This window comes from Chiloscyllium punctatum, chromosome 12 (assembly GCF_047496795.1).
Source record: "Chiloscyllium punctatum isolate Juve2018m chromosome 12, sChiPun1.3, whole genome shotgun sequence".
Classification (NCBI taxonomy): Eukaryota; Metazoa; Chordata; class Chondrichthyes; order Orectolobiformes; family Hemiscylliidae; genus Chiloscyllium; species Chiloscyllium punctatum.
In genome coordinates, this window is record NC_092750.1 from 113765815 (window position 1) to 113791945 (window position 26131).

Consider the following 26131-nt stretch of genomic DNA (forward strand, 5'->3'; position numbering starts at 1 on the left):
CAGAATAAGGAAGAAAATAATTGGACTGGGAAAGTGAGTACTGTTGTGAACAAAAGGTCAGATAAATGACATTTGGTTCAGAAAATTATTTTGCACAAAATGACTGATAATTACGTGATTATTGGTCATTGACAACGAATGCTGGAAGTAAAAGAAACAGTTTCTAACATTTCCAAAGCAGGTTTTTTTCTTATAATGAAATTAAAATACAAATCATTTTAGAGGTCACATGATTTGAAAAAGTGTTATTTAATGTTATATTTGAGATGAAGAATTGTTCTTCTTCCCCCAGTGTAGTCTTTTCAATAATTTAAAATTTAGTGTTATTTGAGCAACAGAACAGATGGGTGTACCTACATGACTTCTTTTGTGTGCAAGGAAACAAAGTCAACAATATTTTTAAGTTTCGTAGAGTTAATTAGCAAAATGCATTGAAGCTGTCATGCATGAAGTGAGATAAGTGAGACAGAGACAAATTAAATGTTCAAATGAGCACGTCGATATTTTGAAAGCATATCAATCTTATGAATTATGAATTGGTGGATGAAAAATAAAAACAAATTCCTGACAATTCAAGAATGAACAGTATTAAGAAATTTAATTTGTTCATAGCACATAACAATATTTAAATGAATTGCAATATTTAGTTACAATTGTAGGGGGTCATATGAAGTTGCATTTGGTTATTTTGCTGAAGAGGAATTTCGACTGTTTATTTTTTCATCTTTATAATACCGGAGAATAAGGATTTATGTGCTTGAAATGTCTGAACTAGGCTCTTTCAAACAGAAAAAAAAATCAGTGAGTATCATTTCTTATACTCTTCCAACTTTAAGATTTCAACATTCTCAACTACTTTTCCAAGGCATGTCGAACCAGCAGAATTAGATGCATCGTTTTATTAGTGATGTGAAGAAAATAAGTAGTAGATATGGTGATGATTAAAATACACAGCAGATTGAAGTATATTTCATGTTGTTTTGAAAAGTAGTTCAATCTATGCTCAGGTATTTTCTCATGAATATTTGGAGCCGCTCTGACACATCTCTGCTGAAGGTGGGAATTGAAATCATTCCTCCTGATCTTGGTGCAGAGACACTGTCAGAGCTCCACAAGGACCCTTCATAATGTTCCCACCCCGGAAGGGTAGGACCACAGTCACATGCTTATTGTGGCAACACAAATGAAAACGAATCAGATGTTTATCGTAATAATTTGTGTGGGAATTAATTACATATTTCCTGTGTGTAATGAACTGACAAAATGAATTAGTGTTTACAGTAATTATGTAACAAAGCAATAATGACTTTAATTAAATATGAATCTCATGAAGATCCATGAGAGGAAAAAATGCCTAATCATTTGATCATTGTAAACTGATGAACAAAAATCAATAAAATAGTTCCACATGTTCAAAGCAAGTTTTCACAGAATAAAAAGAAAATTAAAATACTTTTGCAACATAAATGAATAGGAAAATAAATGAATTAGTCACACAATGAGACTATTCATCTGAAGACAACTTCTCTTCTTTCCAGAAATGTTCAAATTCCCAAAGTTCAAAATGTACTGTGACTATTTCATGTAACAATAGAGATGTAAATATCTTTTATTGTACTTCGAAACATCACAAGAATTTTAAATGATTTTGTTCCATGAAAAATGATTAACTTGTTTCATGTTTATAAATACAATAAATGTTAACATGTAAGCGAAACATAATTAAATCAATTCAACTTTTGCTAGGGTTAAAATAAAAATAGATATTTACAACACACACTGCAAATCTTTAGATTATTTCATGCATGAGCCATAATTCCACAGATATACCCTGAACTATATTGAACAATGATTAGATAATAGCAGCAATTGGATTGTCAACATTCTATCAGTTAATTTAAGAATACTGAGAAATAGTAGTTGAATATTTCACTGAACAATGTGGAGAAATGACCAGGAATTATTCTAATGTAAAGTAATTACAGTTCTCTGAACGCTTCAGGCTGAGATTAGCGTGATCATTCAAATGAGCAATCATCAAATATTTATAATGAGGCATTGAATGGGAAGTCATTGGTTCCATTATGGGATCGTTCAGCTGAACAGTAAATTGATTTGTATATTGTAGTGTTCGTAGTCAGAAACAATTGATGCAATTAAAATGCGATTCTCACTATATTTGTTAGAAAGATTAACTCCAATAATTGTGCAATTATTGTAATGGCAGCGACTGGAAAAATAACATTATAATCTGTAAAAATAAATTGATTTAATATTCTAAAAGCACTTTGCTGTGATGATTATTCGATATTCATTAAGATCGGTAAACTGAGGAATAAAATATAACGGCTAGCTTTATGGATTCACAAAAATGAGCAATTCAGTTATTATTCAGCAGAATTGTTTTTGGGTCAAACATGCAGGATTACAAGAATGACATATTACCATCCATTGGTTTGCTTCTTGAGACGTACTTTTAATTTATATACTTTTGTTCATGACCAATGCTTAGACATTCCTGTCAGAAGTAGGAAGTTAATAAGTAGATAGTGAAAGTGTGCACGACAGTGAACGTAAGATACAGGGAACTTCCATAATTTTGTGATGATTGTACATTGGTAAATAACTTTGGAGTAAAAAAAGTAAATCAACATGTTCAAAGCATTTTTTTTCCTCATAACAGATTGAAAATTTTTAAAAATCCTTCTGCAGTGCACATAATTTGAAAACGCATCAGTCACCAGTCACGAAAAAACATCGGCACGAGACAATAAGACCCTTATGAAGGGGATTCTACTCAACAGGAATTCGAGGACCTTGAACATCTTCATGTCGTTCTTGCAAAGAACACTTATTATTCCTAAAGTTTTATTATCGTAAATATTTCGACATTTGTATCAGAACGAGGAAGAAAACGAGAAGCGATTCACATGAGTATTTTCATGAGTGAAAGTCAAAATAAATTTACAGTGCCATCTTTCATTATTTTCTCTGAATAAGCAGGTAAAGATTTTTAAGGTGCAAGCTCAAAATGTTTTCACCTACAGTTGTACTAAGCCAAAATACATGTTTTTTTTGCGATACTTCACCTGGATTGGAAATCTGCTATGTATGCTGACGTTAGCGTCCTCGCTCATTTGTAATAAAGCTCATTTGTAATAAAACCATTGTTATTGGTTTTAGTGAAATATTTTGTGTGCAATTACTGAAATGAAAAATAAGAAATCAAGTGCATTTATTGGATGGAACTGCTCACCAAATGTTTATTGTGGTTCTTGTTCTCAGAAACAATAAGATACTTACTCAGGATTTTCTCTGGAGCAGTAATTCGATGACCAGGAAGACATTTGTGTAGCTGTGTGTGCCGTGTTCAGTGAGCATTTCTTTTCAATTACAATTATATTATATTAATATAGGAAGGGATTAATAATCGTGTGTTAAAGATCTCAATTAAAGTCATATTTTCTATTAAAAATTACGAGAATTCCTTTGTGCAACAATAATTTGGAGATGTCGGTATTGGACTAGGATGGACAAAGTTAAAAATCACATGACACCAGGTTATAGTCCAACATGTTTATTTGGAAGCACTAGCTTTCAAGGCTATGGCTCTGCATCTGGTTATCTGGTCTCTTAGGAGACACACTACTGGAGCTACACAAGTGCCTTTCATTATCTTCCCATCAAGGAAGGGTGGGATTATAATCAATTGGGATTACTCAAATGAAAACTAACCAGTGTTCATTCCGATAATTGGGCTGGGAATTAATTAGACTGTTTCTGTGTCATGGACTGAGAATGAACTAGTAATTCATGATAATAATGGTACTAAGCACATATGCTCTCACTTACATATTAATATCAGGATAATTGGAAGAAAGATAAATTGACATATTGTAAATTCATAAAACATACAACTGCTGAATACGTTTAAAGCAGTTTTCCTTATAAAGAAAAAGATAATGAGAATGTTTAGCAGTCGGACGGAATCGGAAGAAAAGGTCATTCACTGTGACTATTCAGCTGCAGACATCTTCTCTTCCTTCCACAAATGTATACCTTGCAACAATTACAAATGTATTCTGATTGATAAAGGGAAGAGCAAACACCTGTAAATTCTATTTTTTTTTTCCAAAAAAGTCACGAATTTAAATTTTTTTAGCTTTAAAATATTTAAATCTTACTGTGATCAGAATTACAATAAATCTTTGTGTTGAAGAAAAATATAATCAAATCAAATCAAAATATACATCGATATTCACAATAATTGGGAGAGTGAACACTTCAATATCTTTCCCTCAGTTGATGTACTGAGCCATAATTCCACTTTTCTATCCCTTACTGGATTGATCAGTGGTTAGATATTAGCAATAACTAAATTATTAAAATGCTGTCAGTGAACTGCATGTTAATGACAAACTTCCCATTGCTGTTTCTTCGAAATAAACAGTAATTATTGGTGAAATGTCATTAGATATCTCTTAATCGATGAGCCTGTGATTACTTTGATTGTTGAAATGAGTAGTATTCCAATATTTCCAATGAGCATTGGATGGAAAATCGATGCTTTTTGGTGTAGACCTGATTTTTTTTTATTGTAGTATTGGCAGTAATAATCAATGGATTAAAATATGATGTGCATTACACCTTACTGAATATTTTCAAGTTTTCTAACAGCTTTCTAGTCCAATCTTGAGTTTAAAAAGGGTAATTTTGGCTCAGCACATCAATAACTGCAAAAGTTTTCAACACATCTCCAAAGTTATTAATCTTATAATTTAAAAAAACAAGAAAAACCTCTGTAAATGTCATTGACTCTAACTTTAGATTATAGTCAAGTTCATTCTCTACTTATTTTCTTCCTATTTCTGACACGAGTGGCTAAATATTGATTAGATGAAATGTCATATGAGTGAGATATTAGTTTTCTCTCAAAGATCTGTGCAGCACAGGAATGGGTCCTTTGGCCCATAACGTTATGCTGAACATAATGCAAAAGAAACTCATCCCTTCTGCCGACCCTTGATCCATATCCATCCAAATTATCTAAATGAACATTAAATAGCCTTAATGTATCTGCCTCCACCACCAACCCTTGAAGTTCATCCCAGACACCTACCACTCCCTGTGTAAAAAATAATTGCCCCTCATATGCCCCTTGAACTCCCCCCCCCCCCCCCCCCCCCCACAGCCTTAGATGCATCCCTCATAGTTTTGACGTTTCAACTCTGGGGAGAAACTGCCTGACTGACAACCCTACCTATGTGGTAAAAAACAATGACTGCAGATGCTGTCAACCAGATTCTTGATTAGTGGTGCTGGAAGAGTGCAGCATTTCAGGCAGCATCCAAGAAACTTTGAAATCGACGTTTCGGGCAAAAGCCCTTCATCTGGAATCCTGATGAAGGGCTTTTGCCCGAAACGTCGATTTCGAAGCTCCTTGGATGCTGCCTGAACTGCTGTGCTCTTCCAGCACCACTAATCCAGAACCTTACCTATGTATCTCATGATTGTATAGATTTCAATCAATTCTTGCCCCAGACACCGCCACTCCACAAAAAAGCAGCCTCTCCAAATCCAGGCAGCATCCTGGTAAATGCCCTCTGTACCCTCTCCAAGTCCTCCATATCCTTCCTGAAATGTGGCGAACAGAAGTAAATACAAAACTTTAAGTATGCCTTAACCAAAGTCTTATGAAGTTGCAACATGATATCCTGACTCTTGTAACCAGTTCCCTGACTAATAAAGGCCAGCATACCATTTGCCTTCCTTACCACCCTATCTACTTGCATGGACACTTTCAGGGAGCCATGGTCTTGAACGCCAAGATCCCTTTGAACAACAAAGCTGTTCAGGGTCCTGCCATTAACTATCTACTTTTCCTTAACATTTGAGCTCCCAAAGTGTGACACCTCACACTTGTATGGATTAAGCTTTACCTTTAATTTCTCTGCCCGTAGCTGCAGTTTATCTTTTTCCTGCTTCATTCTTTGACAACCTTCTACATTATTCACGATTGCACTGAACTTTGCATCATCTGCAAGCTTATTAACTCACCCAATTAGATTTTAATTCATGTCACTTCTATATATTTGTATCGTAACCAGAAGGGTTCCAGTACAGATCCCTGTGGAAAAAAAGACAGAAAATGAGGGAATTTTCTTGAATAAATGTGGGTTTGTTCAATGACAAAAAAGTTCTGATGAATAATCTTTGAAGTTGTGATTGTTATTTTAAATTAACCCAATATTTTAATTCTCAGTTTACTGATCTTAATGAATATCGAGTACAAACTGCTTTGAATATATTGAATCATTTTAAGTGTTGAGTTCTAACATTAATTATTATTCGATTGTCATTTCAATTCTCACACCATCATGAGATTCACATTTTAGTTGAATCCATTATTTTTAGTGCCAGTGTCATAATGAAATATTAACATTCTTTTCAGGTCAACACACCTGCAATCAATCAAAGTTTTCTCACCCAACACTCACAGTAACTATCTCTTTCTCTTTTATTTGAATTCTCATATTAATGGAAGGATTATTAATCAGCCTTATCAATTAAGAGATGGCTAATTATTTTTCACTTCAATATTTCAGTTTTTTCAGATAAACTGCACAATTACATTGCAATAAGGATTTTCTTATCAACCTTAAATTTAGTTTCAGCCATTTTAAAAATAATTATTGCTAATGTCTAACTGGTAATCATTGTTTAAATACAATATATCCAGCTGTCGATGTGGAACAATGGCTCAATACATCAACTGACAAACAATATTGCACTCTACAATCTCTTAATCTTAGCAAAATAATTTTCAGTATGGAAGCTTAGTTGGATTGAATTGGCTGTGAGCAAAAATACATTCTGAGGAAGGGTCACTGGACCCAAAGTATTAACACTGAATGCTTCCCACAGATGCTGCCAGACCTGCTGTGTTGTTTTCCAGCAATTACTGATTTTGTTTCTGATTTCCAGCATCCACAGTTTTTTGCGTTCTTGTACTGATTGTATTTCACTTCAATGCTAACATTTCAATATTTCTGATTATTACAAAAGAGCTAACTATTTTACACATTAAACATTATTTAAATTTCATGTGTTTCTTGTGTACACAAACTTGAATTAACAAATGTTTGATCAATTCTTTTACAATAAATCTTGAATTCTTAGAATTCACAATTTTGAGAATCTGAGGAAAGTTGTCTTTCGCTGAGTAGTCACGTTGAATGGCGAATGCTTTATTTCCAATTCATGTGCGTTACAAAGCAGGTCAATGTTAATTTATGTATATGAATAACTGCTTCAAACAGATTGACGTATTTGATTATCATGAGACTTATATTTTTTTAAGATCATTGTCGCTTCGTTCCATCATTATTAGAAATTAGTAATTCTTTTTATCCATTACACACTGGAACTGTCTAATACAATCGTAGTCCAATTATCACGATAAATATCTGAGCAGTTTTCCCTGTGAGTAACCACCGTAAGTATGTGATTATAATCCTGCCCTTCCTGCATGGAAACATTATGGCGACTAAAATATAACAGCTGGATTGATGGATTGAGGACAATAAATGAGCCATTTGGAAATTATTGAAAAGAAATTACTTTTGCTCAAAATGCAGACAATACAGAAGTAATGTATTTCATTCAATTAGTTGACATGTAAGACCATAAGACCATAAGACATAGGAGTGGAAGTAAGGCCATTCGGTCCATCGAGTCCACTCCGCCATTCAATCATGGCTGATGCGCATTTCAGCTCCACTTACCAGCATTCTCCTCGTAGCCCTTAATTCCTCTAGACAACAAGAATCTATCAGTCTCGGCCTTGAAGACATTTAGCGTCCCGGCTTCCACTGTACTCCGTGGCAATGAATTCCACAGGCCCACCACTCTCTGGCTGAAGAAATGTCTCCGCATTTCTGTTCTGAAATGACCCCCTCTAATTCTAAGGCTGTGTCCACGGGTCCTAGTCTCCTCGTCTAACGGAAACAATTTCCTAGCATCCACCTTTTCCAAGCCATGTATTATTTTGTACGTCTCTATTAAGTCTCCCCTTAATCTTCTAAACTCCAACGAATACAATCCCAGTATCCTCAGCCGTTCCTCATATGCTAGACCTGTCATTCCAGGGATCATCCATGTGAATCTCCGCTGGACACGTTCCAGTGCCAGTATGTCCTTCCTGAGGTGTAGGGACCAAAACTGAACACAGTGCTCCAAATGGGGCCTAACCAGAGCTTTATAAAGTCTCAGTAGCACAATGGTGTTTTTATATTCTAACCCTCTTGAGATAAGTCTTAGTAGTACATCTCTGTAGAAACGTATGTTTTTAAATTATTTAATTTTATCCTGATCAATGTTCAAACATTTGTGTCTGAATTAGAAAGAAAATAAGGAGATAATGAAAGTGAATATCAGAGTGACCATAAGATACAGTCCATGACATTTGATAGAAAAAGGAATTTGCATAATTTTGTAATTATTGAACATTGATAACCAATTAACTCCTCAGGTACTGAAGCAGTCCAACCCCAAGAACAACAAGATCTAGACAATTTCCAGGTTTGGGCTGACAAGGGGCAAGTAACATACATGCCACACAAATGCAGGCTGTGACCATCACGTATAAGAAATGACCTAACTACCATCACTTGACATTCAATGCTGTTACCATTACTGAACACCCACTATCAACATTATCCTGGGGATAATCATTGATCAGGAACTGAATTGGTCTCACCACACAAACACAGTGGCTACAAGAGTAATTCAACTCCTGGCTCCTGAAAGCCTGCCCAACAGCGACCAGGCACAAGTCAGGAGTGTGATGGAATACTCCCCACTTGCCTGGATTAGTGCCGCCCTAACAACACTCAAGGAACCCATGGCCACTTCCATCTCGAAGGACAAAGGCAGCAGCTAGATGGAAATACAACTACCTTCAAGTTCCCCTCCAAGGTACTAACCCACCCTGACTTGGGAATATATCGCCATTCCTTCACTGTCGGTGGGTGAATGTTCTGGAAATCCCCACGCCAATGGAGTCGTGGGTCAACCCACAGCAGGTAGACTGCAGCGGTTCAAGAAGACAGCTCAGCACCAATTTCTCAAGGGTAACTAGGGACGGGCAATAAATGCTGGGCCCAGCCAGTGACACCCACATCACATCAAATAAATATTAAAATAATGTCTGCAAGATCAAAACAGCTCCAACGCTGTCCTAGCTGCAATCTCTGCCTCTTCTTATTGACAAAGATAAAAGGTTACCTTGCTTCACTTTCTCATCAGTACAGTATTCACCCCAGCCCTCTCTTATACCAACCAGCAGCATTTCCATCACCAGCAGCAACTCCACTTAAAATATTTTGTCAGTAACTTTTCATTAACTGGTTACTTCAATTACAATGCAATCTCGACAAACAGACCAAGTACCTTTTCGGCAACAACGAATTTTCTAACAACTTTTCTTGATCTCTCTCTGCCATTCTTTTTGGTTATATGAGGTCGGGAGGGATGGGATCACCACAGTGATGTAAGATATATGTAACACAGTGAGACAGGAAAGCTAGTATGGCTCACGTTGACTCTTAGAGCCCACACAGTGGAACAACACATTCACTGCATAATAAACACAACACAACATTTCAACCCGGTGTGACAGTAATAAAATGTGGATCGGTTGGACAGGCTGGATTTGTTTCAGCCGGAGTTTGGGAGAGTGAGGGGTGACATGACTGAAGTGTCTAAGATCCTGAATGGTTTGTTAAGGAGGATGTGGAAAGGATGTTTCCTCTTGTGGGTCATACGTGAACTCGAGAGAACTGCTTTAAAATTAGATTCACCCTTTCAGGACTGAGATGAGGACATTTATTTCCTCTCAGAGGGCTGTGCAACTTTGGAACTCTCTGTCCCAGAAGGTGGGCTCAATGAATGTTTTTAAGACACAGTTTGATCGATTCTTGTTAAGGGACGTTGGGGGAAGATGGAACACAAATCACTAACAGATCAGGCCTGGCCTTATTGATTGGTGGATGGACTTGAGGGGCTGAAACTTCACCTTCTGCTTCTTTCTCACATGACACAGGACTGAGAGCTTTGTTGAAAATTCATTCACTGGATGTAGGTGCCACTGGCTATGGGCAGCATTTATTACCCAGAGGGCAGGTAAGAGTCAACCACATTGCTGTGGGTCAGGGGTCACATGTAGACTAGATCAGGTAAGGATGGCAGCTTCCTTCCCTAAAGGACATCAGTGATCGAGATGGGTTTTTCCTGACAATCGAGAATAATTTCATCAATAGACTCATAATTCTAGATGATTATTGAATTCAAACTGCTGAAACTGTCTGACCATGTGGCTGGCAGTGAATCCAACACAAGTGAATGGAAACATTGCTCAGAGTTTGGTTCTGGAACATTCAATACAATCAGGAAATGGAAAGTGAATACTTAGCTGAAAACAAGGACACTGCTCTGTTAAAGTCTAAACCATTCAATGTTAAGTTATTGAACATTATTGACTCACAGAATATCCTAACCTGCAGAATCACAATAAAAAGGGAAAGTAAACAACATTCTTGGCAAAAACATAATGAACCAACTGCTTGTATAAAAACAGCTCTGAACAAAGGGGCTGAATCCTCCACAAACTGACAAATCAGATTTGTAGATAGAGATTGGAATTCTTCAGAAAAAACCCTTTCCTGCTGATGGTGTGTGCTAGAAACCATTCTCAGTGTGAACTGCCACTTATTTCCTTTGAAGAGAATCTGTTTCCCCTCACAAAATGAGGTGTGTTGCTCACTTACAGAATGACTTACAGACAAAGGAAATCTGATCAGGGACTCGCAGGTTAATTAAGCTATTAGTTACAGTCCACTGCATACAACAAGAGCTCAGACCACAATAGGTTCTAGTGAAACCAACAATGCAATGAAAACAGCGAACTGATCTTTATAATCATGCAGCCTCTCTCAATCAAATAATCCCAGTCAACTTCTCAACATTTTAAAACTATTAGTATCAATGAATATATATTTATTTCCATTCTTAATCTCCTCCAAAAAATGTATCTGATTATTCTCTTCAAAATATATTTTAAATGGTGTATTCCAAATCACAATTCATTTCCAATTATTCTTAATGCAAAACAACTTACAAACTAAAATAGTTTTCATGTCAATAATGACACTGGAAACTTTGTTATGTAGTTTAACCGTATTTCCAAATATTGTTTTGGTTCATTATTGCTGTGAAGTTAAAATTACAGTCTATTTATTTTCTCTGATATCCTTCCATTACTTTATTCCCTAATAAGAATGCCCATGGTGTAATGGGTGACAAGCATTAAATAAAATTGAATTTTCATTGCAAGAACTTGTACAAATAATCACATATTATTCACTGTCGTTGATTATCAGTTATTTTCATTGTATGATCATGTTAAATTCACTTAAATAATCACAGTAGAATTTTCACCTCTATAGATATGCAAAGTGAATGTCAAATTATTAATATTTCAAGTAAAACCAAATTCACATTCCAGGAATGACAGAATATGTTACATTATTATGGGAAACAGGAACCAGTGAAGGTGGTGACTCTCAGACGTGAGGCCTTAAAGCCAAAGGGCCAGGTGGTAGTTACAGTGGGGGAGGTACCTAGTGCCCCGCTCTCCTCAGAAGGCAGTGAGGATGGTGACACTGACTGGAACGGGTTAGATGACAAAGTGCCCACGTATGGACAGAGAGACGACAATGGGTGGGATGACCCACCGCCCTGTAAGGTCCAAAAGGCTGTGTCTATGGCACCACTGGGCATCAAAGCTCAACTTAGACAGTAGGGAGCAACAAAGGGAACTGACAGAAACCAAACCTGAACCGTTCACCCGCTGAATAACAGATGTTGGTGAGTTAACACCCAGCCTGATAGAGAAATGGTAATAGTGGGCCTTATTGGGACAATATCGATGAATTAGTAGAGGTACACAGGCACACTGAAGATGATGTACGGACCCTCCCTCGGCCCAAGATGCCCTGAAGTGTACAGCAGAATCTGTCCCTGCAATGAGAGGATGGGGTGTGAGCTGGTTCCCGCCAGAGTACAGCTGATCCGTGGCACCAGGCATTTACAGATATTACAGGGACACACTGGGGAGGGGACAGGCTGAATGGGCTAAAATAACCTTGGTGACTCAGGGACCCAAGGGTAATATCGAGGATCATACAGAGAGGAAGCCTGAGGTGTGTAACAATCACGGGGGATTACCAAACCCCAAACTGTGATGATGAAATCGGTTTGATGTATTTAAAAGATAACATGGAACCCCATATAACTGTGATTATAAACATGGGACTGCCAGTGGGAGATAATTCTAACCACACTCTGAATTGGGCCATGAGAGCTGAGGCAAACACAGAAACACAGGGGAATAGCTGCAGTACAGGGAGGGTAATCAGACCCACAATGTTACATGGGAAGCAGGAAAGGGCACATAGACAAGGAACGTAGGCAGAGAGAGGGAGATAGGTGTTCATATTGTGAGTGGCCTGTGTTCATGTATGTATATGCATAGCCCATGAATATTCATTGATGTGCTGTTAAGGGGCCAACCCTTGCATGATTCTAACACCGGAGCATCTTTGTCAGTTACCGATAAGGATTTACCCCTCACCCCCTCAATTACTAAAATGAGAGCAGTCGGAGAGGTTACCTCGGAAGCTGGATGAAGCAAATCTGTCCCAATGTAGACCGGGAGTATGAGAAAATGTATTCAGATATGGAGGTGTGACACTCAAGAAGGGACCATTCTGGGAGTTGCTCCTATTGATTCTAAAATGGCAACTATTGACGTCAACACCCGAATTTAAACATGGGGATGCTCCGGCCAGGACTGGGACAGAAAGAAAAGGAGAGGCAACCTCTCCAGAGTAGATACATTGCAGGGAGACTGGGACAGTCAGATAATCTGGTGGGTTATAGCTCGGACCCACTCAGCAGTGTGCGTAACTCAAACAGGAAAGTGGGTTGTTGTCTATCGACCCTGTAGAGATTGAGGGCCCTCTCACTCCCCACACAAACGGGATCTCATCAAAGCTGGGGCTGAAGAGGCAGTAATTGTGACAGTGATAGATTGACAGAAGCTGGAAATAGTCTGGGTCAATACCTGTGGACATTGAATGGCAAAAGAGAGTGGTGTTTACTGACCGAGGAGAACAGTCCACCAGGATACTATTACCTCAGGGATCCCGCAATATTCCAGTATATCCCACTGATGTGTGTTTGATGGATTTCGTCACACTGATCTTACCAACACCTCATCATCTCAAGCAGTGAGAAAGAACATATCCAGATATTAGACAGAGTATTGGATCAGGTTAGCCAGGCCAGGCTTAAAGTTAACACACAAAGATTGAAACTGGGAAGGTAGGGAGAGACAGAACTGGGACATCACACTGGGGAGATCAAATCAGGAAGGGAGAGGGAACAGACCAGCGGGAACAAAAACTATGATTATAAAACTATCCACCTGCACACCGTAAAGGGATCAGGCAAACTTTAGGATTGTTTAATTATTGTGGGAATTTTGTGAGGAATTATCCAGAAATAGAGAACCATCAGGAGCCCTGGCAGAAGCGTGGACATTAACCAGGCGTGAGGGAGGCAAAATGCACACAGTCAGCATGCCTTTTGTATATTTATGACTGGGCTCGGTGAAGGCATATCACCCTGTCTGGGGGCCACATTGAGCATGAAGAACAAGTCAGAGAGTTAGTGGAAGCAGCTAACGTTCCCAGTGAAGCAGCAATAATGAAGATTAGAGCTCACAGGAAAATAGAAACTCCACACCAACGGGGTAGTTGGTGAGCATGGGTGAGCATACTTACTGAAACAGTGCAGACATTTGAGGAGGATGCAGTGGCAGTAGCTACAGAAGCGAGAAAGGAAAGTTTAAAGACATTTCCAGAAACAATCCCATAGCAGGAGAAACAGGAATGGGAAAAGGGTGGGGCAGTAATAGGACATAGGATGATCCAGCAGTGCCACTGTATAAAACAAACATTATTAAAAACATATCATGGGCTGGCCCATAGTGAGCAGGATAAAATGCAATATCGGATGATCAACTACAGGGGTGTTCTGGAACAAGAAGGTTTTGTCGAAGGGGTGTAGTCTGAAAACAGTGTGAGCCAGGGAAAACAATCAGAATAAAATGGAGGCAGCAGCAGGGACCCAGGGGCTCACGGGAACAATTACAGATGGATTTTACAAACACCCCCATCCCAATCCCAGGGAAGGAAATCCTGCTGGGTCTTAATAAACAGGTTTACTCAGTGGGTGGAAACATTCCCCTGCAGATTCTGACCAAGGGACACATGTTCCAGGAAACGAAGTTAAGCAGCTCTGTGGCTTGTTTGGTACTGAGCAGAAATCCCATCTCACATCCCACCCCCAGAGCTCAGGGACAGGAGAAGGAATGAAGCAGACACTGAAAGCTAGTCTGACTAAGGCCCTGACAGAGACGGGCCGGGATGGGTTAGGGTACTCCCCACAATCCTAATAAAACTGACGTCAACCCCAGCAAAGGGAACTGAGCAATCCCCCTTTGAATTTGGACTATGCAGCTGCCAGAGGGTATGGTAGTGGGAGGGCAGGAGATGTACAATGGCAAGGATAGGGGGAAACAATTTGTGAAAGAACTGACAAAGTGACTGCATGAGCTGAGAGGGGAAGTTGCAGACGGACAGAGAATCAGAGACTGAGAGTCCTGGGCACAACCCTGTTAAACTGCCTCCTGCTCCCATTGTCTCACTACTTCCCCTCCATATGAGCATAGGTAAGTGAATCCCCCATTTACTGAAAGAAGAACCCTTCTGCCTTAATCTCTTCCCATCAACACATAATCATGGACAATACGATAATCAGTTTCTGTAATCCATCACACATTATCACAGGACATTGGCATTCATCAAGCTTTGTAAATTCATAATTACCTGCTTTAAAATATGTAATGACAATCGCCCATGTGACTGATATGCCTTTGTCTAATTCCTATTAAATATACTGTCTCTGTGGGTAAGGCAGAGATTCATGAAGAAGAGTCTGTACAAGTAGACACTCGGCTACTTTAGAGATGCTTTGAAATTCTTGCCAGCTGTCCGATAATAAAGCTACTGCTGTTGTGCAGAAAACTTGTGTCGTCTAGATTTGTGGAACAAAACAGACATTAACAAGGAAGGATCTGAGTGATCTTCAGGGTGTGGAGTACAGACTTACTGAAGTGGTTCACTTACTGAAGTGGTTCACGATGAAGAAAATGCAGTCACTGGATTGATTTGAAGAGATTGCTATTTTCATTGAAGTAAATAAGTTAAATATATTTTTGATAAAGCTGTATAAGATTATAACACACCTAGATATAACAGACAAAAATATCTGTTTTCGATAGGTGATAGCACAAGAATTAAGACCAGATGTGAGGTTTTGAGCCAGTGGGAGATGAGTAAGTGTTTCTGCTGACTGTATTGGCTGGAAATATGCAGAACATGCTGCCTATTATGGTGGTGCAAGCAGAGAAGGTGAATGATTGATAAAAACAATTATATCAGTTCTGAGGGAAATAAAATTTCAGAATTTGTGGGACATATGGGGAATGAGAATGTGAGATTCTGCTACAGAGAGCCAGCTTGGATTTGATGGGCCTCTTTCTGTGCTATATTGCATTTTATTTGGACTTGCTTAACTTGCTCTGGTCATCGATTAAATTGTCATTGAGGTAAATCTGCTCAGTGTTCCTACTCAGTCCAATACAGTCTGTCCCTCCACAGCAGGAGATAATGTTTACTGTGTTATACTGGGTTTTGGGGTGGGGGAGGGGAGGGGGGTGTGTAACGGTGTATATAACAGTCTGCCAGCATTTATCTGAAATGGCAAAACACCAGTGCAGGCACACTAGGGACCGACTCTAGAAATGTGGGGAATGCAAGAAGGGAATTCTTTACCCATCCCACCTGGAAACTGGCCAAACCAGTCAGACTGGGGAGCTGTTCACCTGCTCTGTGTGTTTGTGTGTGTGTGTGTGAGTGGGGTGGGGGTGGGGGTGGGGGGTGGAAGGCAGGGAACAGGGGGAAGGGATTCACTCAGGCATCCATCCTGCTGAGACACCAATACTCACCAATACTCATAACCACAAGTTGAAGGATTTTTTTATTCTCTTGTTCACACCAAGTAATGAATAATGGTTTTGGCAGTTCATAAAGTTTTGCATATAGAGAACTTAGCTTTGGAAATGTTCACAACATCGTTGAACATGTACAGATTCACACTGGGTAGATACTTTTATTTTCCTTTATTCATTCACAGGATGAGGGTATCGCTGGCCTGGCAGCATTAACTGCCCTAATTGCCCAGAGAGCAGGTAAGAGTCAACCACATTGCTGTGGGACTGAAGTCACAATGTAGGCCAGACCAGGGAAGGATGGCAGCTTCCTTCCTGAAAGGGCATTACTGAACCAGGTGGGTTTTTCTGACAATCGATTAATGGTCATCGTTAGATTCTTAAATTCCAGAAATTTTTAAAATTGAATTCAAATTCCCCCAAGTGCTGCAGCAGGCTTTGAACCCAGGTCTCCAGAACGTTATCTGGGGCTTTGGATTAACTGTCTAGTGTCAATACCGCTCGGCCAATACTTGCCCACATCACTGTCCATCTGCACAGAGTGAACAGCGGTTTTCTGGTTCATCAGAACAGGGTAATCACACATACGTTTGCTGAATAATTGTGGGAGTTGGATGTTGAGGGGCTATTGACATCCATCACTGAACCATGTATTCTGGAGTTTGTTTCTATTGTCTTGTTATCTTTTGGGGATAAAAACAGTTTCAATGAGCTTTCTATTAAATGCATGGCAATCAAGTCGATCTCATAACTCTCAGGCAGATTAGTTTCTTTTGAAGGACTCTCCATCTCCCCGATCTCCTCCATCCTCACCTCCAACAGTACAATAATCTCACAGAGTCTCTTTGTGACTATGAATGAGACAATCTGATCAGCTGCTTCTTTCCCTACAACTATGTCAAGTTGGCTCTTAATCTCCCCTTGCTGTAGCTGTAATCCTTCATCGTTGTACAGTGATGTTCGCATTTCATTTCTTGGCCTATCAGTGTTCATGATACTGCATGTAGCCTCTTACATATATGGCTTACAGTGCAAGAGTTTAGCTCTTTCCTTCCACCAACAGCAGTAGAATTGTACTCCAACAAAACTTACAGAATCACGGCCCAGCATATTCCCCAACTTACCTCTTACCATCAAACCAGAGGATCAATCCTCATTCAACTGAGAGAATTCAGGAGGGCATGCTAGTAACAGCAGCATGAATACCTAAAAATGAGGTGTTAACCTGATGAAGTTACCAAAGAGGACTACTTGTGTTCCAAACAGCATAATCAGCAAGTGATAGGTAGAGCAAAGCAATCCGGGAAACAACAGAATAGATCTAAGATCTGCAGTCCAGCCACATCCAGTTGTGAATGAAGTCAGTGCACAGCTGGAGTTCGGAGGACAGTTCTCTTCAAGATATTAACCAACAAGAATGTCAGACTGGATTAATTACCATAAAACCCAAGTCCTTTTGATATTCATATATTTACAATCAGTGTTCAATTCACCAAATGTAACTGAAGGTAAAGAGAATCTTCAAGTGATTGTAACAGTGGAGACATCTGAATACTTGATCAGCAAAATAAAGCCTGTTGTGTTTAGATAGTAATAATTTTAAAGAGATTTTAAAATGTAAGGTGACTTGAGTATAATGGAAGAAATTGATTGGTAGGTCGCTGATAATCTTGTTTTAATCTGAAGTTAATTTAGGATTAGTTAACATCCAGTTCCAGTGCACATCCAGTTCCATGTGGGAAATCCAAGACACTTCTTGTGTGAGCGACAACCATAAGAACACGGAGGTGAAACGGGAAATGTCAGGAACATTTGTTTGACCACAGTTAAAGTACTGCACACACTTCTGATCCCCTTATTCCAGGATTGATGTGATCACACCAGAGAGGGTACAGAGGAGATTGATCAGAATGTTTCTACAATTGGGAAATTTCTGCTCTGATGAAAGGTTGGATAGGCTGGGGATGATTTCCGAGGAGGATGAGCTGAGATTTAATTGAAGTGATAAAATGCTGAGGAATCCAGATCGAGTGGATGGAATGAGCTATTCATTAACTGAGAGGTCAGAAACTGGAGGATTTAGATTGAAACGAATTCCCAGAAAGAATGGGAGGGGAGAATTCATTTCACTCGGAGATGGTGGGGAGCAGGAACTCATTGATGGGGTGGCAGAGGCAGTAACCAGCATCACATTAGAATAAAAGGACATGGATGTAACTGAGATGCTGGAACATGCAGGGCTGTGGACTAAAGTCTGCAGAATGGGATCATTGTGATTGATTTAACATTTCTCCAGAATATTAAACTCAAGTCCAATTTGAGAATTTATGAACATCATCCGACCTGAATTCCAAATGTCAGAATAAATTTATCAGAAAGTTACAGCACAGATCGAGGACACTTGGTCTATCCTGCATGTGTTGGCTGTAATAGAATGACCCAGGCTTTACAGCGTTCTGTACTCACCAATGAGAGCAACAATTTCAGACTGTGTACTCTGCCCTCTATGTTGTTATAATCTGTTTTTTCAATGTATTTCTTTGACAGCTGCTCACCTTGTTTCCTGGTTTCTTTCCCAGCCCTAACTCCATTCCCCATGGCCTTGAGGGACTACCATTTCTGCAATTTAATCTCTCCTGCCTTCCCCCATGTGACAGACTGTCTTTTTGTCCTTGTCTCACTCCCACCTTGCTCACAACCTGTTACATTTCTGATGGTTCCGAGACCTCTGTGACTTAACTTCGCCCCCTGGGTCAGTGGCAGGAGTTTTGAATTCTCTTCCTCATGAGATAATCAGAAATCTTGCTGGATGCAGTTTCCCCCAGATTTTATTTTGAAAAAAAAAGAGGATTTGCGTCAGTCAAGTATTTGTGAGCCTTCATCCACAATCCTGAGCACTTAGACATGATATGAGACCCTCCCACAGATGTGCAGGTTTGATGTATTGGCCGTGCTGACATGGCCTGTAGTGTGTAGGTTAGATGCGTTGAGTTAGCCATGGTAAATGTGGGGTTATGGAGGTAGGGTGGGACAGCAGGACATTGCAGACTCGATGGACCGAATAGTCTCTTTGTGCGCCTGAGGGATTCTGTAATTCTAACTAGTTTTGATTGTTGTCACATTTTGCTATATCCAGGTTCATTCAACTCAGGTACGCAGGGTGCCTTTTGTGTTTCTGTGGGTGCTCACTCAATCCTTTCCTTCTGTTTTACATCAATTTCACACTGTATATGAGGGTGGGAATGAATGTGTAAATATAAATACTCCAACCGAAACCCCTCACAAGTCAGTAACTGTTTCTGCTTCTCGCATCACTCACAACAGGAAATAAAGGTTCAGTCACAAATCTGACAGAAACACAGTGGTTATAATCACCAGGAAAGGCTTAACAGCTTAAAACTCTTTTCTTAAGAAAAGAGGAGGCTGAGAGACAACCTGGTACAAGTAGAAAGCTTTGTGTCTGTTTTTTCAGAGATTTGAGGTTGAAATCATTGGGTTGAAGCATGTTTCATTGCCCCAGGTCATCAAAGGTGCTATCTAAATGTGCATCTTTCTTTCTGCCTGTCTGTCTGAGTCAACAATCAGATGGACAGATCAGTGTCTGAGTGTTTTCCCAAATCCCTGATTGAATCTGCCTCTCCCCACAATCTCAGGTGCCAGCTGCCTCTAGTCCACCCACATGGGCATGTTGAAGAGCATGACAGGAGAATGGATTGAAACAGAGAGCTCAATGCCAGAATGAAATAGGAAGAAGGAAATAAATGGGAATTTTGGATCCCAGGGGATACAGACTCCAGGATTATTCCTTGTGGGCATTCCCGCAGTAATAGGAGACAGCATTCCATGATGAGAGTTAAATCCGGGTGGCAGTGGAGGGAGCCACTGAACATGAGCAGGTTTAGTTCAAACACAGGAGGTTTGTTCAGTCGGTAACAGTGTGTTAGACATGGAGGGGAAGGGAGCAGTGAGGGGAAATGGTACCACAAGCTGCAGATGGATAACTTTCATTGGAACAGGAGGAGGCCATTCAGCCCTTCAACCCTGCTCTGCCATTCAATAGATCATGGCTGATTTGTGTCCTAAGTTGCACTGTTCAAAACTCTCCAAACTCATCAATAAACTCCTCTGCAACAGGCAAGATCAATATTCAAAAACAAAACATCTGCAAATGCTGGGAAATCAGGAACAAAAACAGAAATTGCTGGAAAAATATCAGCAGATCTGGCAGCACCTGTGGAGTGAACCTTTGGGTCCAGTGACCGGTCAGGGGACCAGCTGCAGCTGACCATTCTGCCTTTTCTGTAACACTCTCTGGAACAGGTTCTGGTGCGAGGGGAATGAGACTGTCAATAACAACTTAGAAAATAGGAGGATGTGCTCAATCAGAAAAAAACCCATTTTGGTCTTTCACTTTTAATTCAACTGCAAAAATTATTCATTATCATTTCAGAAATAAGATAATAGGCCAGAAATCAACTCTTCGTGTCATTGGGTCCGAGAAACTGTTAATTCTGACCTGGTCCAGCCTACATGTAAATCCAGACATTGAATAACGTGGTTGACTCTGAACCATCTCCTGGGCAGTTAGAATGGACGACAAATGCTGCCCCAGCAAGTGATGCCATGATCCCATGAACAAACAAAACAAATCCAATCGCTGTGGTTACTTGTGATCTCACTGGTGTTATTGGAAGAGGATGAATGGGAATGTTTAGGGTTAAAGGGAGAAGAATGGCATTCAGTGAGGTGATCCTTTGGAGAGTTGATGAGCCAATCAGCCTCCTTTTGCACAGTAACAATTCTGTGAATATTTCATTCTGAGCCCTCTAAGGGAATATCAGGGCAGGGTTTGTAAAGAGGTCAGATTGAATGAGTGTCTTGGTGAGCACAAGTGAGACACAGATACAGAGAGGTTTTGGGATGGATTAAATTATATTTTATACATTTGCATAGTCATCAACATTACAGCAGTTAAAACTGGGAGTGTAATTAGAGCAGCAAATAAATCTTAAACATTGATGCAGCTAAAGGGGATGCTGGGTAAAGATACCGTAGTTAGCGTTTATTTTATTCCAGGCACACCAGCCTAGGAGCACATCCTTCCTGTATCTATCCTCTGGAGCTCTTGAAGATTTTTGTTCCTTTGAAGTGTTTCATGTTTAGATACTCCAGAGAAGACAGCTTCAAGCTCCTCAATCTCTCCTGCCAGGGCAATGCTGCTGTTAGAATTCAATTCACTGGTGCATGTTACTGACTGCTTCATGGACTGGAACTGGAAATTGAGACTGAAAGGTTACTGTATAAAATATCTTCAATGGTATTACCAGACGTGAGTGGTTTTGGGAAAATGACCTTGGCTTACAGGCATTGAGTGTCAGAGCACTTCCTGTTGTGGGGCATCCTGTTTAGATTCAATCTATTGATAACTATTAGAACTGACTTGCACTGGCTCCGTCAAAGTGGTCAGAGCATTATGGCTGTCATCGAAGCTGGTAACAAACTTCCCACGGGTTAAAAATCGTAAATGATAGAGTAGGCACGAGGTCTGATGGCACTGTTGGAGTATTGATGTTGTTGGTAATCACATTAACTCAGCTGGAGTTGACTGAATTTATATAGTCTCTTTCTGAATCTCAGGATGTCTGTCTGGGCAATAAGTCTCCACAAGCAGCAACGTGACAGTGAGCAGGGATCATCTGTTTTGATTTAAATTGTGATTGTAGCACTGCTGCTTCACAGCACCAGGTACAAGATTGGAGTCCAGCCTTGGTCAACGGCCTGTGTGGAATTCCCACATTCCCCTATGATTGTGTGGGCCCCCTCCAGGTGCTCTGGTTTCCTCCCACAGTTCAAATATTTGTGTGTTAGGTGGATCAGTTGTGCGAAATTGTCCACAGTGTCCAGGATTATGCAGACTCAGTGGATCAGCCATGGGAAATGCAGTGTTACAAGGATGGAGTGTTCCAGGTGGGATGCTCTTTGGATGGTTGGTGGGGTTTGATGGGCCAATTCTCTCCTGCCACACTGTTGGGATTCTATTCTATGATTGAGGATAAAGGCTACACAACAGAGTGTCCTTGGAGAAGGAGCATGTGGTGTGGATCAATGCTCTCGATGCCTTTAAATAGATGTGGGCATCGCAGGGGATACAGTGCTTCACCCCCACTGCTGCCCCCTTACCCCCAACTCGACTTTGATTTGGTGCCTTCCCACTCTGTCATTTGTAATGGTTTGCTTTACCCGTAATGGGCTTTGTTTGTAAATATTGAATTGGTTACATGGGTGGTTTACTGCTGGTGCTTATATATTAACAAAACCCAAAATGGCGTAATGATGAACGTGGGAAGGTTGCACAGCTGTGTGAGATAACACTGGAATCAACCAATGAGAAACAAAGAAGTATGTGACCCATTCACACAGCTGTGTGATGGGCAGCATGGTGGCACAGTGGTTGGCACAGTGGTTAGCACTGCTGCCTCACAGCGCCAGAGACCCCTGTTCAATTCCCGCCTCAGGCGACTGACTGTGTGGAGTTTGCACATTCTCCCCGTGTCTGCGTGGGTTTCCTCCGGGTGCTCCGGTTTCCTCCCACAGTCCAAAGATGTGCAGGTCAGGTGAATTGGCCATGCTAAATTGCCCGTAGTGTTAGGTAAGGGGTAAATGTAGGGGTCTGGGTGGGTTGTGCTTCGGCGGGTCGGTGTGGACTTGTTGGGCCGAAGGGCCTGTTTCCACACTGTAATGTAATATAAGCTAACACTTCTGGGTCGGAGAAATGGGGGGGAAATAGAACACTTCACAGCTCACAGAAGGAGAACTCAAAAGCAGTTAAATCAAACCAATGGTTCAGACAGGGAGGGAATATTTCCCTGGAGTTTGAGTAACTGGAAAGTGATGGTGTCCGGGAATAGACAGGATTTTGTTTTACAAGGCGTATGAAATTTTTAAAAACTGATATTCAGATAGTTTCATTTCTTTTCTTGTAGTTTTATTTATTGTGGAATACACTGCTACAATATTTTAAAACCAAATTCACAAACCTTGTGTTAAAGACAAATGTTAAATATAATCCATCAAACCATCCCTCACTGAAAACTGATGTGGAGGTGCAATCTCCTGGAGAATCCCTGCCCTGCCTACTTCTTCCTACCCGGGCTCCATGGCTATATCCATACCTGGGAGATAGCAGCAGGAGAGTATTCGGCCTTTCAATCCTGCTCCATGATTCAAGGGGAAACAGCTGACCAAGCAGCTCAGTCTCCTGTACCTGCTGTGTTCCAATCCACTTTCATGGCTTTACCTCGAAGAACTATATCTAAGTCCTCCTTTGGCTTCACTGCCTTTTGTTCCAGTGACGTTGTTGTGTTACTGTGTGGGTGTAGGCAGGGGTAATGTGATGGTGCTGCCTCCTGGAGGATGCACTCAGCGTCCCTCTTCATCCTGCAGTAACATCAACTGGGTTTCAGCAACTAGGGATAGAACCCATTTCCAGGATATAGGCATCACTGACTCAGCCACCATTTATTCCCCATCTCTCGTTCCCCTTGAGAAGATGGTAGTGAGCTGCTGTCTTGTACAATTCACCGTCCATTTGACGCAGATAGACCGACAATGCTGGGAGGGAGAGTGTTGCAGGATTTTGGCCCAGTGATTCTCCATCTTTGGTTCTTCAAATGCTAGTTAACTTTTTCCACGATCGGCACATGATATTGAGATTTCAGTCTGCAAATCTTCACCATCTAGCACCCTGTATAAAGGAATATGTGCAGATTAGAAATTCAGAACAGAATTTCCCCCCCATTTCTCTGGAAGAGCTTTTCCCCCTTTCTTCCCCCAAAGCTGTAACCCTCCAGCCCACTTACTCTCTCCCACCATTCTGACTCTACTACCCCCTAATGTACACCCTCCACATTCTCATGGAGTTATTGATAAACAGATCCATGCCACCACTTCCTGTCCCTGGTTAAACTCTGCACCCTTTCTGGGTTCACTTCACTTCCGGGTTCACTTCCTTTCCCTTCAGTTGCTGCAAGTCAATGATGTAACAGCAGAATGAAACAAAAGGAAACAGACAGGGAGGTGGCAGATCCTGGACAGAACAGGAACCTTCAGTCTGGGAGAATGGGTCACATCCTTCTTTGTTTCTCATTGGTCGATTCCAGTGTTATGACAAGTTGGGAATGTAACTTGGTCCCATGTGGGTGTGGTGACACTTTGACCCTCTAACAGATCAATACTACAAGCAAATACGTTCCTCCTCCAGACAATCAGAGTGTGAAATACTTTCCACTAGTTAACCCAAAGCACATGCTCCAAAACCCACCCACATTCTGTACTTGTGCAGTGCCAGGTTTCCCCACAGACGTGTGGTCCCTGCCTCGGAAATTAGGAGTTGCAGGCCTCATGCAGCCACTGGAGACCTGTCTCTGGAATGTGAATGAAAAGTGTGGGATGGAGGATGTTGTGTATCAGATCCCCATTCAGACACACGGGACATGTGGGCTGTCACTGGGATTTACTGAGACATCCGCTTAGACAACCTGATTTCTGACGTAAGGAACATAGATTCAGCCAAATTGGGGGAGAGGGAGGATAAAAAGGCCCAGGAGGTTTTAAGCAGAGGTGGCTCAGTGGCTAGCACTGCTGCCTCACAGCATCAGAGACCTTAGGCGACTGTGTGGAGTTTACACATTCTCCCCATGTTTGCATGGTTTTGTGCAGTTCTCCAGTTTCCTCACACAGTCCAAAGATGTGCAGGTTAGATGGATTGCCCATGCTAAATTGCTGACAGTGTCCATGCACGTGCCGGTTAGACAGTTAGCCATGGGAAATGGAATGTTACAGGGAACGAGTGGATCTGAATGGGATGCTCATCATAGGGTTGGTGTGGACTCGATGGATGAATACCCTGTTTCTGCACTATAGGGACTCTATTCTATTCTCATGAAGAAGAATGTACCTATCTCAATGTGCTGTGAATCTGTGGAATTCCCTATTCAAAATGCGGTGGATGCCAGGACAATGAGCAAATTTAATGAAGAGATACAGATGTTGAATTTGCAATGAGATGAAGGGTGAGAGAGAGCAGGTGGGAAATTCCAGCTGAGACCGAGGTGAGCTCAGTCATCACCGTATTAAATGGTGGGGCTGGTTCTCCAGTGCCCAGTGCTTATCTTCTTACTGTAACAATTGAAAAGCTGAATCCAAAAATCATCACTTTCACCAAAGGAGATTTTCGGAAAATGACAGATAGTCAGGTGGATTAGCATTCCAAGCTTAGATAGTGAGGAAGCGTGCAGGAGATAATGCTTTTGCAATTTTAAACTAAGGGGAGACAGTGATTTATGGTTTTAGACTGTGTAGTACATTCACAGCATCCAGAATACTCTGTTGTGAATATCTATTCTGTACTTTATTACAAAGCCAAGGTCTCTGACAATGAAAACCAAAACGCCCAGTAAACATCGCCTTCCCTCGTAATGTGATGAAAGGCTTCTGCTAAGTCTGGTTGAACTTAGAACACAGATGGAAAGCTGGAAGATTAGATCCACTCCCAAGATCCTGTGCTTAAACAAAAGGAGACTACAATAGGATGAGGCAGGAGTTGGCTAATGTAGACTGGAAACAAAGACTTTATGGGGGGAAAGTTGACGGACAGTGCGAGAATATCAAAGCAATTTTTTGAAGTGCTCAGCAAAAGTATATATCAGGGAAAAGGAAGGACTGTCGGAAAAGGGATAATCTGCCGTGGGTGGGTCAGGAAATAAGGGAGTCTATCAAACTGAAATAGAAAGCATACAGATTGGCAAAGACCAAGGAGAAACTAGGAGCTTAGAAAAACTTCAAAGATCAACAGAAAGCGAGATGGGATTGGGGGAGAAAAGTGATGAGTAACTATCCCCAGGGCCAGAATAGCAGTTTACCCTGCTAGAGGGGAAC